Below are 14589 nucleotides of genomic sequence, written 5' to 3' on the forward strand. Positions count from 1 at the left end.
GCGGATTGTTAGCTGTCTTCCTGTTTGTCCTATATAGTGTTTTGTGCAGTCCTTGCATGGTATTTTGTACACTACATTAGTTTTACTCATGTTGGGTATCGGGTCCTTCATTCTAGTGAGTTGTTGTCTGAGCATGGCTGTTGGTTTGTGTGCTGTTATGAGTCCTAAGGGTCGTAGTAGTCTGGCTGTCAGTTCAGAAACGCTCCTGATGTATGGTAGTGTTGCTAGTCCTTTGGGTTGTGGCATGTCCTCGTTCCGTGGTCTTTCTCTTAGGCATCTGTTGATGAAGTTGCACGGGTATCCGTTTTGGCGAATACCTTGTATAGGTGTTCCTCTTCTTTTTGCAGTTCTGGTGTACTGCAGTGTGTTGTGGCCCTTTTGAATAGTGTCCTGATGCAGCTTCGTTTGTGTGTGTTGGGGTGGTTACTGTCATAGTTTAGGACTTGGTCTGTGTGTGTTGCTTTCTTGTGTACCCTTGTGGTGAATTCTCCGTTCGGTGTTCTCTGTATATCACGTCTAGGAATGGGAGTTGGCTATCCTTTTCTACTTCTCTCGTGAATCGGATGCCTGTGAGTGTGGCGTTGATGATCCGGTGTGTTTTTTCTATTTCCGTGTTTTTGATGATTACGAAAGTGTCATCGACATATCTGTCCCAGAGTTTGGGTTGAATTTGTGGTAGGGCAGCTGAAACTGACAACAGGAAGCGGCAAGGACAGACCACTATAAATACCGGAAGAAACATCAAAGAAGCGCTTCGCAGGAGGCTCCAAAGCACTGATGATGTCGCCTAGCCAGGGGACGAAACGTTTGCAACAAAAACTTCCAGCTCGGCGAACAGAACCACAACAACGAGCACCCGAGCTACAAATCTTCGCACAAACTTTGAATATATTCACTCACTGGACATGGGCATCACTGGCTGACCAACATTTATTGCTTATCTCTAGTTGCCCTTAAGATATCATGAGCTGCCTACTTGAACTGCTGGAGTCCACATCCCAAAATGCCCTTAGAGAGTGAATTCCAGGATTTTGATCCAACTACTGTGAAGGAACAGTGATACATCCAGGCAAGTGGGGAGTATTCCATCACATTTCTGATTTGCACCTCAAAGATAGTGGACAGACTTTGAGGAGTCAGGAGTTGAGCTACTCAGTACCGAACTCCTAGCCTGTGACCAGTCACTGTATTTATATGGCGAGACTAGTTCAGCTTCTGGTCAATAACAATCCCCCCAGGATGCTGATAATGGGGAATTCAGTAACGGTAAAACCATTGAATGAGGGCGCAATAGCTAGATTTTCTCTAATGGGAGATGGTCATTGCCTAGCAAATGTCACTTGCCACTTTTCAGCTCAAGCCTGGATGTTGTTCATAAGCTGTTTAGCCCGAGTTTGTTCTGTCGTTTAATAGCATCATGGTTGATCTGGCATCACTCAAGTCTAATTTCCTGCATTATTCCCTTAGCCCTTAATTCCTTTACTGATATGGAATCCATGCATCTCAGCATTAAATATACACTAGTACTCTGCCACTACAGATTCTGGGTAATCCAAGATGAAGGACAGGACAAATTTCTGGCTATAATAGCTGCTCCTTTTTTGAGGTATTTTAGGTGTTGGAGGTGATTTCCTTGAATTCCAGGAGCAACAATTACTATTTTATATGCTGTTGCAAGGTTTTGGAACTTTAGAGAGAGAAAAAAATCAAAACAACAGCACTTTTTAAAAAGGGAGAAGAACAGACAAAGGAAGCACATGGTGAGGTCAGTGCAGGGGAAGGGAGGAAGGGGGAGAGGGAGAGGGAGGGAGAAACTTACATTGCTAACTGACTGAGTTAGCAGTTAGGGAGATCATGAGGAAAGATTTGTACTGGTACAGTGGAGAACAAAGGTGAGTCAAACAGTCGGGGCAAGCAGGGACAAAGGAGACAACAAGGTAGGGCTGATGAATTAAACTGCATTTATTTCAATGCAAGAGGCCTAACAGGGAAGGCAGATAAACTCAGGGCATGGTTAGGAACATGGGACTGGGATATCATCGCAATTACAGAAACTTGGCTCAAGGATGGACAGGACTGGAAGCTTAAATGTTCCAGGATAGACAGAAAGGGAGGCAAGAGAGGAGGGGGAGTGGCGTTTTTGATAAGGGATAGCATTACAGCTGTACCTAGAAAGGATATTCCAGGAAATACATCCAGCGAAGTTATTTGGGTGGAACTGAGAAATAAGAAAAGGATGATCACCTTATTGGGACTGTACGATAGACTCCCTAAGAGTCAGAGGGAAATTGAAAAACAAATTTGTAAGGAGATCTCAGTTATCTGCAAGAAAAATAGGATGGTTATGGTAGGAGATTTTAACTTTCCAAACTTGGACGGGGACTGAAATGTGGACAAGAATTTTTTCTGATTCAGTATTTGGATGTACCTACTAGAGAAGGTGCAAAACTTGACCTGCTCTTGGGAAATAAGGCAGGGCAGGTGACTGAGGTGTCATCGGGGGAGCACTTTGGGGCCAGTGACCATAATTCCATTAGTTTTAAAATAGTGATGGAAAAGGATAGACCAGTTCTAAAAGTTGAACATCTAAATTGGAGGAAGGCCAATTTTGATGGTATTAGGCAAGAACTTTCAAGAGCTGACTGGGTGCAGATGTTTGCAGGTAAAGGATGGCTGAAAAATGGGAAGCCTTCAGAAATGAGATAACAAGAGTCCAGAGACAGTATATTCCTGTCAGGGTGAAAGGAAAGGCTGGTAGATATCGGGAATGCCGGATGACTAAAGAAATTGAGGGTTTGGTTAAGAAAAAGAAGGAAGCATATGTCAGGTATAGACAGGATAGATCGAGTGAATCCTTAGAGTATAAAGGCTGTAGGAGTATACTTAAGAGAGGAATCAGGAGGGCAAAAAGGGGACATGAGATAGCTTTGGCAAAAAAAGTTAAGGAGAATCCAATGGGTTTTTACAAATACATTAAGGACAAAAAGGTAACTAGGGAGAGAATACAGTCCCTCAAAGATCAGCAAAGTGGCCTTTGTGTGGAGGCGCAGGAGATGGGGCAGATACTAAATGAGTATTTTGCATCAGTATTTACTGTGGAAAAGGTCATGGAAGATGTAAAATGTAGGGAAATAGATGGTGACAGCTTAAAAAAAAGTCCATATTACAGAGGAGGAAGTGCTTGAAACGCATAAAAGTGGATAAATCCCCAGGACCTGATCAGGGGTACCCTAGAACTCTGTGGGAAGCTAGGGAAATGATTGCTGGGCCTCTTGCTGAGATATTTGTACCATCGATAGTCACAGGTGAGGTGCCGGAAGACTGGAGGTTGGCTAACGTGGCGCCACTGTTTAAGAAAGGAGGTAAGGACAAGCCAGGGAACTATAGACCAGTGAGCCTGACGTCGGTGGTGGGCAAGGTGTTGGAGGGAATCCTGAGGGACAAGGATGTACATGCATTTCGAAAGGCAAGGACTGATCAGGGATAGTCAACATGGCTTTACTTGTGGGAAATCATGTCTCACCAATTTGATTGAGTTTTTTAAAATAGTAACAAAGAGGATTCATGAAGGCAGAGCGGTAGATGTGATCTATGTGGACTTCTGTAAGGTGTTCAACAAGGTTCCCCATGGGAGACTGGTGAGCAAGGTTAGATCTCATGGAATACAGGGAGAACTCGCCATTTGGATACAGAACTGGCTCAAAGATAGAAGACAGAGGGTGGCGGTGGAGGGCTGTTTGTCAGACTGGAGGCCCGTGACCAGTGGAGTTCCACAAGGATCAGTGCTGGGTCCACTACTTTTCATCAATTATACAAATGATTTGGATGTGAGCATAAGAGGTATAGTTAGTAAGTTTGCTGATGACACCAAAATTGGAGGTGTAGTGGACAGCAAAGGTTACCTCCGATTACAATGCAATCTTGATCTGATGAACCAGATGGGCTGAGAAGTAGTAGATGGAGTTTAATTTGGTGAGGTGCTGCATTTTTGGAAAGCAAATCTTAGCAGGACTTATATACTTAATGATAAGGAGTGTTGCTGAACAAAGAAACCTTGGAGTGCAGATTCATAGCTCCTTGAAAGTGGAGTTGCAGGTAGATAGGATAGTGAAAGCGGCATTTGGTATGCTTTCCTTTATTGGTCAGAGTGTTGAGTACAGGAGCTGGAAGGTCATGTTGCGGCTGTACAGGACATTGGTTAGGCCACTGTTGGAATTTTGCATGTAATTCTGGTCTCCTATCGGAAAGATGTTGTGAAATTTGAAAGGGTTCACAAAAGATTTACAACGGTGTTGCTAGGGTTGGAGGATTTGAGCTATAGAGTGCGATTGAATAGGCTAGGGCTTTTTTCCCTGGAGTGTCGGAAGCTGAGGGGTGACCTTATAGAGGTCTATAAAATCATGAGGGGCATGGATAGGATAAATAGACCAAGTCGTTTCCCTGGGGTGGGGAACTAGAGGGCATAGGTTTAGGGTGAGGGGGGAAAGATATACAAGAGATGTAAGGGGCAACTTTTTCACTCAAAGGCTGGTACGTGTATGGAATGATCTGCCAGAGGAAATGGTGGAGGCTAGTACAATTGCAACATTTAAAAGGCATCTGGATGAGTATATGAATACGAAGGGTTTGGAGGAGATGGACCATGTGCTGGCAGGCGAGGCTAGATGGGTTGGGATGTCTGGTCGACATGGACGAGTTGGATCACGAGTTGCTGTACATTGCTATGTCTCCATGATTCTATGACTCCAGGTCTCTGTGGCACGGAGAAGAAATTCCTCCTCATCTCACAGTTGAACTAAAGGGATACCAATTTAATACTAGACTCCCACGAGGGATAACACCCTCTCAGCATTTGCCCTGGCAAACCACTTAAGAATCCCATATGTTTCAATGATGTCACCTGGCCACCATATTACAGGAAAGATGTAGAGGGCTTTAGTGAGGATGTAGAAAAGACTTACCAGGAAATGTCTGAGTTAAAGGCTAAGAGCTATAAGGAGATGCTCGAAAAACTAGAGTTGTTTACACTGGAGAAACAGAGGTTGAGAGGAGACCTGATAGAAATCTATAATATTATAAGACGCATAGATAGGGTTTTCAGTCAGAATCTTTTTCCCAGTGTTGAAATATCTAGTACTAAGGGGCATGCATTTAAGATGAGAGGGAGAAAGTAAGGAAATGTGATGGTCACCTTTTTTGCACAGAGAATGGTAGGTGTCTAGAACGTGCTGAAAGGGAAGATGGTGGAGGCAGATACAATAGGGGTGTTTAAGGAGCTTTGAGACAAGCACAAGTATGCAAGGAATGGAGGGATGTGGACCAAGGGCAGGCCGAAGAGATTAGTTAAACTTGGCATCATGTTCACCACAACATCATAGGCCAAAGTACCTGTTCCTGTGTTGTCTTCTATTTTTACTCCTCCTCCATGTTTAAGTATATACCTGAACAATTTTGTACATTATCAAGTGGATGCCAATGTTATCACCGTACTAGTACAGTACACCTTAGAGGGTGTGGCAAGTTCCAAAGCAGAAGTGTCCAATATTATTACTGCAATGTTTCAGGACCCATAGTTCTTGTAGTTTCCAGCACCTCCAGTTGTTTTTTTGATATCACATGGAGTGAATCAGAAGAGCTGAAGTTTGGCATCTGCAATACCTGGGACCTCTGGAGGAGGCTAAGATGGATCATCCAGTTGGTCTTCTGGCTCAAGGTTGTTGAGAATGCATCAGATGCCACCAGCAGTACACCTAATAATCAACAGCAAATTGTGCAATGCACTTCTCATTATCATGGTGCGAACCTCTTAAATTCCATGCTGATTTTAACTTATTATAGATTGCGCCAGTTATATTATTAGCATTTCAAATATACTTTTAAATACTTATTACTGCTATCTCCTCTTTGTTCATTCCTTATAAAGCTTGAGATAGAAGACCACAGAGTTGGTTGTATGGCACCCATATTCTCCGCACTATAGATATCACTCCAGTACCAAAACAATGACTGCGTCACTCTCAAACACTTCTGATACATGACATGTTTGTCAGTAATGTGGGCAGGTTGTTGGCTAGGTAATGGGACTTTGCATGAAATATGCACAGAAGGCAAAGTATGACATAAGTCAACATGTAATGCCATCTTGACATGAGCAGTTCTATTTTCAGTCTGAGTGCTCCAGCTCTTAACCTCACACATCTGAAGGTACCTTTGGCAAAAAGAGGTCATGTTACCGTCACTTCTCAAATTACTAAACTAATGGTCAGATTCTTGGTAGTGTAGATGAGCAGAGAGATCTCTGTGTCCATGTACACAGATCCTTGAAAGTTGCCGCCCAGGTTCACAGAGTTGTTAAGAAGGCATACAGTATTTTAGCTTCTATTAATAGAGGGATGGAGTTCCGGAACAATGAGGTTATGCTTCAACTGTACAAAGCTCTGGTACGGCCGCGCTTGGAGTATTGTGTATAGTTCTAGTCACCCCATTATAAGAAATGGAAAGGGTGCAGAGCAGATTTACTAGGATGTTGTCTGGTATGGAGGGAAGGTCTTACGAGGAAAGGCTGAGGGACGAGGCTGTTTTTGTTAGAGAGAAGATGGCTGAGAAGTGACTTAATAGAGACATACAAGATAATCAGAGGTTTAGATAGGGTGGACAGAGAGAGCCTTTTTCCAAGTATGGTGACAGCGAGAACGAGGGAACATAACTTTAAATTGAGGGGTGATAGATATAGAACAGATGTCAGAGGTAGTTTCTTTACTCAGAGAGCAGTAAGGGTATGGAATGCTTTGCCTGCAACGGAAGTAGATTCGCCAACTTTAAGTACATTTAAGTCGTCATTGCACAACCACATAGGCGTACATGGAATAGAGTAGGTTAGATGGGCTTCAGATTAGTATGACAGATCAGTGCAACATCGAGTGCCAAAGGGCCTGGACTGCACCGTAATGTTCTATGTTCTTAAAAATAATCATCTACTTTCAGGTTAGTTGCTGCCTGGCTTTTTTCAAACTTAGGGTGCTCCATTTTGTGAAGAGTGACAGCAACCTGACATGGTTGACCAATACACAACAGCAAGGGTACCTGGAGTGACTGTGAAGAAAGGACAAAAGTTGTCATCAAAAGGTGCAGAAACAGAAGTAAGCCATTCAGCCCATATCTGCTCTGCCATACAATAACATAATTCTCAATGCCACCTTCTTGCCTTTTCACCATAAACCCTGATGCCCTTACTGAAAAAGATTTGCTCACCTCAGCCTTGTAAACCTCAATGATCTAGCCTCTACCACACACTGTTGTAAAGAATTCCACAGATTTGAAAACTTCAGAACAAATTCCTCTTCACCTCTGTCCTAACTGGGTGACTCCTCACATTAAGGCTTCTGGTCCTAGATTCTCTCTACAACTTTGCTGCATCCACCGTTTCAAGCCCCCTAAGAATCTTTTATGTTTCAAAAACGTTACTGCTCATTCATCAGAATTCCAATGAGTCCAGGCCCAACCTACTCAACCTGTCCTCATTAGAGGATCCCTCTATACCCAGGAAAAACCGAATGAACTTTCTCCGGACTGCCTCCAAAACTAGTAAAATTTCCTGAGATAAGGGGTCCAAAACTGTTCACAATATTCTAGGTGTAGCCTAACTAGTACCTTGTACACTCTGAGCAACATTTGCCTATTTTTATACTCCATGTCCTTTTAAAAAAAATCATTCCATTAGCATTCCCCCATTATTTTGTATGAATGTGGGTGCTAGTCTTTTGCAATTTATGCATGAGGATTCCCAAATCCTCATTCCGCAGATTTCTGCTGTTTTCCTACATTTAAATAATATTCAGATCTGTTAACCTTCCTAACAAACAGCATAAACCCATATTGTTCCACATTATATAGATGAATATTTAGGAGTTAGTTATCATTGTATGATAAAGCTCACAATGGTGTTGAACGTGCAACAATCTAACGCAAGAAAAATAAACTGGAGGAGATTTTACTTTAACGGGGCAAGAACAGAGCTGAGCGGGACTGATTGGAATTAGAGGGGTGGTCAGAGAAAACAGTAACTGAACAATGGAACATTTTCAAAAGAGCAGATGGTTTGTGTACAGAAAAGATGTAGTCTTGCAAATGGTAGGGCAAACAAATCCAGAATTTGCTGGAAGACAGGAGGTAGAAATGAATGAACATTAGAAAGAAAAAAAATGTGCTCATCACAGAGGGCAGAAAATGCAATTGAGAAACAACAGGAATAGAGGTATGTGAAAAAGCAGATAAGAGAAGCAAACAAGAACAATAAGAAAAAAGTAGCAGCTAGAGGGAAATTCCAAATTCTTCTACAAGCAAGCATGTCTGCTTGATTAGATAATGATTTTCCAAATGTGGTGCTATTACTTAGTTAATAATTGATTCCAACAATAGATGTTAGGCTAGTCAGCCTACAGTTCACTGCTTTTTGCCTCCCTCTCTTCTTGAATAGGGATATCACATTGACTGTTTTCCAAACTTCCAGTACTTTCCAGACGCCAAGAACCTTTGGAAAATTATTAGCAATGCAGCCACTGTCTCTGTAGCTCCTTTTAGGATCCTAGCATGCAAACTATCAGGGCCAGGGTACATATCTGCTTTTAACTCCATTAGTTTGTCCAAAACTTCTTCCATGATTCTTGACAATCCAAAATGGAAGACGAGAAAAAATTGTGACTGTAAAGAGCTGCTCCTTTTTTTTAAGTATCTTAGGTGTTGGAGGTGATTTCCTTAAATTCGTGGAGCAATAATTACTGTTTTATAAGCTGATGCATTGTTTCCAAACTTTGGGGGAGAAAAGATCAACACAACGGCATTTAAAAAGAGGAACAGAAACGAATAGTAGAGACTATATTGTCAGAGAAAGAAACCAACAGCAGTGAATCTGCACAGCCACTGCCTTTGCTGTTTGAGTTCAAGATGTCAGAGTGAATCTAAGAAAAATTAATAAACAGCAAAATTCACAGCTGATCTTGGAGGAATCTATGTGGGAGACCCCACAGCCCAGAAGAACCTAAGTGCATAGTTTTTAAGTGTAACCTTGCTATAAATCGAAAATTGTGTGTGGACTGGGTTCTTTCTGATTATATCTTCCATCGAGATCCCTCTCTTAGTTAAATTATAAAAATATAAAACGTAGGTACTAAGTTAGCCTGGAACAGTGCTTTTTTAGAACAGTAAAACTATGCCTTGGGTAGAGTGGTGTGCTCTTTCTAATAGATGTGAGAGATTTTAGGGGCAGTTTCTACATTACTGATGATTATGTCTGCAGAAAGTGTCTTTGGTTGTGAATCTTATCAGACCGCATGGAAAAGCTCAGACGGCAATTGGTGGAAATGAGGAATTTACAGGAGCTACAGGGTGTGATGGATGGCAGTTAAGCAAAGGAAGAAAAACCACAGATATAGTCAGGTAAATGGGCGACCTCCAGAAAGAGGTAGGAAAAGGAGGCAGGTAATGCAGGAGTCTACTGTGGCTATCACATCCCAAATAATTATGCTGTTTTGGAAAACGTAGGGGGTGACAGACTCTCAGTGGATTGTAGCACGAAGAGCTAAGTTTCTGGTACCAAGACTGGGTGTAATGTAACCAGAGTATGTCAGGTTCCAAGAGATCAATTGTGATAGGGGACTCGCTAGTCAGAGGCACAGACCAACGTTTTGCAGCCAACAGCGAGAAATCAGAATGGTGTGTTGCCTCCCTGGTTCCAGGATCAAGGATATCTCTGATAAAGTGCAGACTATTCTCAAAGGGAAGATGGTCCAGCAGAAGATCTTTGGAACTAATGACATAGAAAGGGAAAAGGATGAGATTCTGAAGGGAGAATATAAGTTAGGCAGGAATTTAAAAAGGGGTATTAATATTTGGATTACTGCCAGTGCTATGGGCTAGTGAGGGTAGGACTAGAGAACAGATGAATGTGTGGCTGAGTAGTTGGTGCAGGGGAGAAGAGATCACATTTTTGGATCATTGGAATCTCTTCTGGGGTATAAGTGACTTGTATAAAGATGGATTGCACCTGAATTGGAAGGGGGTCAATATACTGGGAGGGAGATTTGCTAGAGCTGTTCAGGAGGATTTAAACTAGAAAGATGGGGTGAGTGGGACCCTAGAAAATAGTGAGAAAAGTGATCAGTCTGAGACTGGTACAGTTGAGAAAAGGCGCAAATTAAACAGGCAGGCAGGAACAATGCAGAGAACGAGGTAGGACTGATAAATTAAACAGTGTTTATTTCAATTCAAGAGCCCCAACAGGGAAGGAAGATGAACTCAGGGCATGGTTTGAAACACAGGACTGGGATATCATAGCAATTACAGAAACATGGCTCAGGGATGAACAGGACTGGTAGTTTATTGTTCCAGGATACAAATGCTATTGAAAGAACAGAAAGAGGGGCAAGACAGGAGGGGGAAGTGGGATTTTTGATAAGGAATAACATAACGGCTATACTTGGGGAGGATATTCCTGGAAAATATGTCCAGGGAAGATATCTTGGTGGAACTGAGAGAAAAGGAAAGGGATGATCACCTTATTGGGATTGTGCGATAGACCCTCCAATAGTCGGTAGGAAATTGAGAAACAAATTTGTTAGATCTCGATTATCTGTAAGAATAATAGGGTCGTTATGGTAGAGGATTTTAACTTTCCAAACATCGACTGGGACTGCCATAGCGTTAAGGGCTGAGGAGAAGAGGGATTTGTTAGCAGTGTACAAGACAATTTTCTGATTCAGTATGTGAATGTATCTACTAAAGAAGTTGCAAATCTTGACCTACTCTTGGGAAATAAGGCAGGACAAGTAACTGAGGTGACAGTGGGGGAGTATTTTGGGGCCAGAGACCATAATTCTATTAGTTTTAAAATAGTGATGGAAAAGGATAGACTGATCTAAAAGTTAAAGCTCTAAATTGAAGGAAGACCAATTTTGACGGTATTCGGCAAGAACTTTCAAAAGTTGGGGGCAGATATTTGCACGGAAAGGGATGGCTGGAAAATGAGAAGCCTTCAAAAGTGAGTTAACGAAAGTTCAGAGACAGTACTTTCCTGTTAGAGTGAAAGGCAAGACTGGTAAGTGTAGGGAATGCAGGATGACTAAAGAAATTTGGTCAAGGAAAGGAAGGAAGCATATATCAGGTATAGACAACAGAGATCAAGTGAATCCTTAGAGTATGAAGGGAGGAGGAATATACTTGAGAGAACTCAGGAGGGCAAAAAGCAGACACAAGATAGCTTTGGCAAACAGGGTTAAGGAGGTCATGGAAGATCAAGAATGTAGGCAAATAAATGGCAACAGCTTGAAAAATGTCCATATAACAAAATGGTGGTTGTCTTAAAATGCATAAATGTTGATAAATCCCCAGGACCTCATCAGGTGTACACAATAACTCTTGTAATGATACTTCATTCAGCCTCTGTATTCTTAGCATTAACAGCTGTGTGAAGTACCTTCCACCATAAAGGCTGATGTAAAATTTACATTAACTTCTCTGCCATTTCCTTATTCCTCATAACAAAAACATAAGAAAGAGGAGCAAGTATAGGCAATTCAGCCCCTCCAGCCTGCTCCACCATTTAGTACGACCATAGCAAATCTCATCTCTGCCTCAATTCCACTTTTCTGCCTGCTCTCCATAATGCTTCAACACATTACTAGTTAAAACTCAATCGCTCTCCTCAAATTTACTCAAATGTCTAAGCATCCATCACACTCTGGGGTCGCGAATTCCTCTAATTTTCCTGCATCTCTGTTTTAAATCTACTACACTTTAAACTCATCCCAGATTGCCTGACATGAGGAAACATCCTTTCTCGGTCTATTTTATTAATCCTCTTTAGCATCTTATCTACCTCAATTAATCTCCTCATATCCTTCTAAACTCCTGAGAATATAGGCCTATCTGTTCAATCTTTCTTCATAAGACAAACCTTCTCATCTCTGGATATGAATCTAGTAACCCTCCTCAAAATGCAACTACATCCTTCCTAAACTAAGAGGACAAATACTATACAAAATACCCCAGCTGCAGTCTCACTAATGTCTTTTAAGGTGCAGCAACACTTTGCTACTTTTACATACTATTCATTTAGCTTTAAGTGCCAAAAATCCATTTGCCTTCCTTATTATTTGCTTTACCTACATGCTAGTTTTCTGCGAGTCATATACATGGCCACCAGATCTTAAGCTCAGTTTCTATTCCTCTGACCAAAACAGATAACACACTTAGCCATGTTAAATTTCATCTGCCGAATTTTGGTCCATGCACCTAACCTATCCATAATCCATTTATCTTGCTCATCTCTCTACTGTAGCTTACTTTCCCACCTCGTTTAGTGTCATCTGCAAATTTGGCTACATACTTTCTATCCCTACATCCAAGTCTATTAATAGAGATTGTAATAGTTGGGGCTGAGGATCGAATCCTCTAGCACCCCACTGGTTACATCTTGTCAACCAGAAAAAGACCCATTTATCCCAACTCTGCTTTCTAACCAACTCTACTGGTTAGCTAATAAATCACCCCTAACCATATGTGATCTTACATTATGCATTAACCTTTTGAATGGCACTTTATTAAATGCATTCCAGCAGCCCAAAGGTACGATATCTACAGAATTCCAATTATCCACTTGATTTGCTGCATCTTCAATGAACTCCAGCAAACTAAGGGCATGTGGGTGGGTATATAATTGGGAAGGATTGAGAGGGATATGGGCAAAGTGCTGGCAAATGGGACTAGATTAGGTTGGGATAGCTGGTTGGCATGGATGAGTTGGACTGAAGGGTCTGTTTCTGTGTTGTACATCTCTAATGACTCTATGACACTAGTCTTCATAAAACCATGCTGACTCTGATGGACTGCACTTTGACTTTTCAAATTTCCTGTCAATAATTTCCATAATGGTGGATTCTAACAATTTAGGAACAATACATTAAACTAACTGGTCAGTAGTTTGCTACTTTCCATCTCCCTCTCTTTTTGAATACAGATGTTATATTAGTATTGTTTCAATTCACTGGAACCTTTCCTGCATCTAGGGAATTCTGCATTATAACCAATGAATCCAATATATTTGCTGCCATTTCCTTTAAGACTCTGGGATGTAGGCCAGCAGGGCATGGGAGCTTGTCTACCTTCAATTTCAAAAGTTTTTCCCTATTAATGATGATTGCTCGGAGTTCTTAACTAGCACCTTAGAAGAAATTTAGCTGAAAATTAAACTCTTTTGGTTGGAACATATTTCTAGGGGATAGCAGTATTGAACAAGGACAACATTACTGTTCCACAGAGGGATGAAATGCTCAAAGGTCTACAGAATAATACAATAGTATTATTCAAGAGAATGAGCTATTTAGCTGACAGAACTGGCACAGATTAAGTCAAAGAACAAACCAGCTTCATTCCCATATCTCTTAATATATTTTTTCATATTGATTACATTTACATTTGAAGGCCACTGTTGAAGTTCTTTGTTGCATTAACAAGGTTTTCTTCCTGTTCTCCAGCTTCTTAAGTCAATCTAAATCCTTCAACCCTCTGAACAAACGGGAACAGTTTCTCTAAATTCTTCATTACATAAGCACTCTTAACCAAATCATAGCATTGAGGAAATGCTTCTTTAAACCAACAGTGACTCCAATTCCTGGAAACATTCCGTTCAATTTCTTCTTTACTCTGTGCACAATATTCACATCCTTTCGGAGTCGTCATGCCAGAATTGGATACAATACTTAGGCTAAAGTTGAACTACTGCTTTATATCGGCATCTTTAATTAATTTCTTCAGGGATCAAACAAGGCACCCCTAGGGCAGGTGGGACTTTAACTTGGGTCTTCCAGCCCACTTACCACTCAGCCACAACAGCCTCTATTGCTTTATATACATTTAACATAACCGCCTCAATTTGTCCTCCATGCCTCCATTTAAGAAGTCTAGGATTCCACATGCTTTACTAACTGTTTTGTTACCCCATCCTCCCACTTCTAAAGATAACTGCACAATTTTCCTTTCATTATTCTTGTAACTGAAAAGAAATTGAAGGGATTTTTCTTATCTATTTTACTGATTCCTGAGACACCCTACAAGAAGAGTTTGTTATCATTCAATCTAAACAGGTAAAAATTATGGCTTTATTTTGCAGTCTTAATTTTTCCTAAGTTACCAGGTTCCATACACTGCATTTTTGAAACTGCACCACTCCTGGATGTACAAACACATGCTCGGTTAGTGCTTTTGGTGACCCTTCAGTGTCTTACTCAGGTGAAAGTCTATTCATGCTTGAACAGAAAGGAGCTGTTCCATTTGAGACCAGTTTACTACTGACTTCCAAATAGTGAAGGAAATTTCATAGAATTTCATCGTAATAGGAGGAGTAGGCCATTTGGCCCATCAAACCAGCTCTGCCACTCATTAAAATCATGGCTGATAAATCCATTGTCTCAGCTCCTCCTACCTACATTCTCCCCATAACCCTTACTTCCCCCACCAGGCAAAAACCCATCCAACTATGTCTTGCATATATTTAATGAAGCTGCCTCTACTGCTTCTTTGAGCAGAGAATTCCAC

The 14589-nt window shown here is 41.3% G+C and overlaps 1 protein-coding gene across 3 annotated transcripts in view; it reads right to left on the reverse strand.

The window, feature by feature from the left end:
• LOC132827226 (breakpoint cluster region protein-like) overlaps positions 1-14589 on the reverse strand; it is a 462558-nt gene that overhangs the window by 414442 nt on the left and 33527 nt on the right. The gene's annotated exons all lie outside the window — the stretch shown is intronic.

This window comes from Hemiscyllium ocellatum, chromosome 24, assembly GCF_020745735.1.
Source record: "Hemiscyllium ocellatum isolate sHemOce1 chromosome 24, sHemOce1.pat.X.cur, whole genome shotgun sequence".
Lineage (NCBI taxonomy): Eukaryota > Metazoa > Chordata > Chondrichthyes > Orectolobiformes > Hemiscylliidae > Hemiscyllium > Hemiscyllium ocellatum.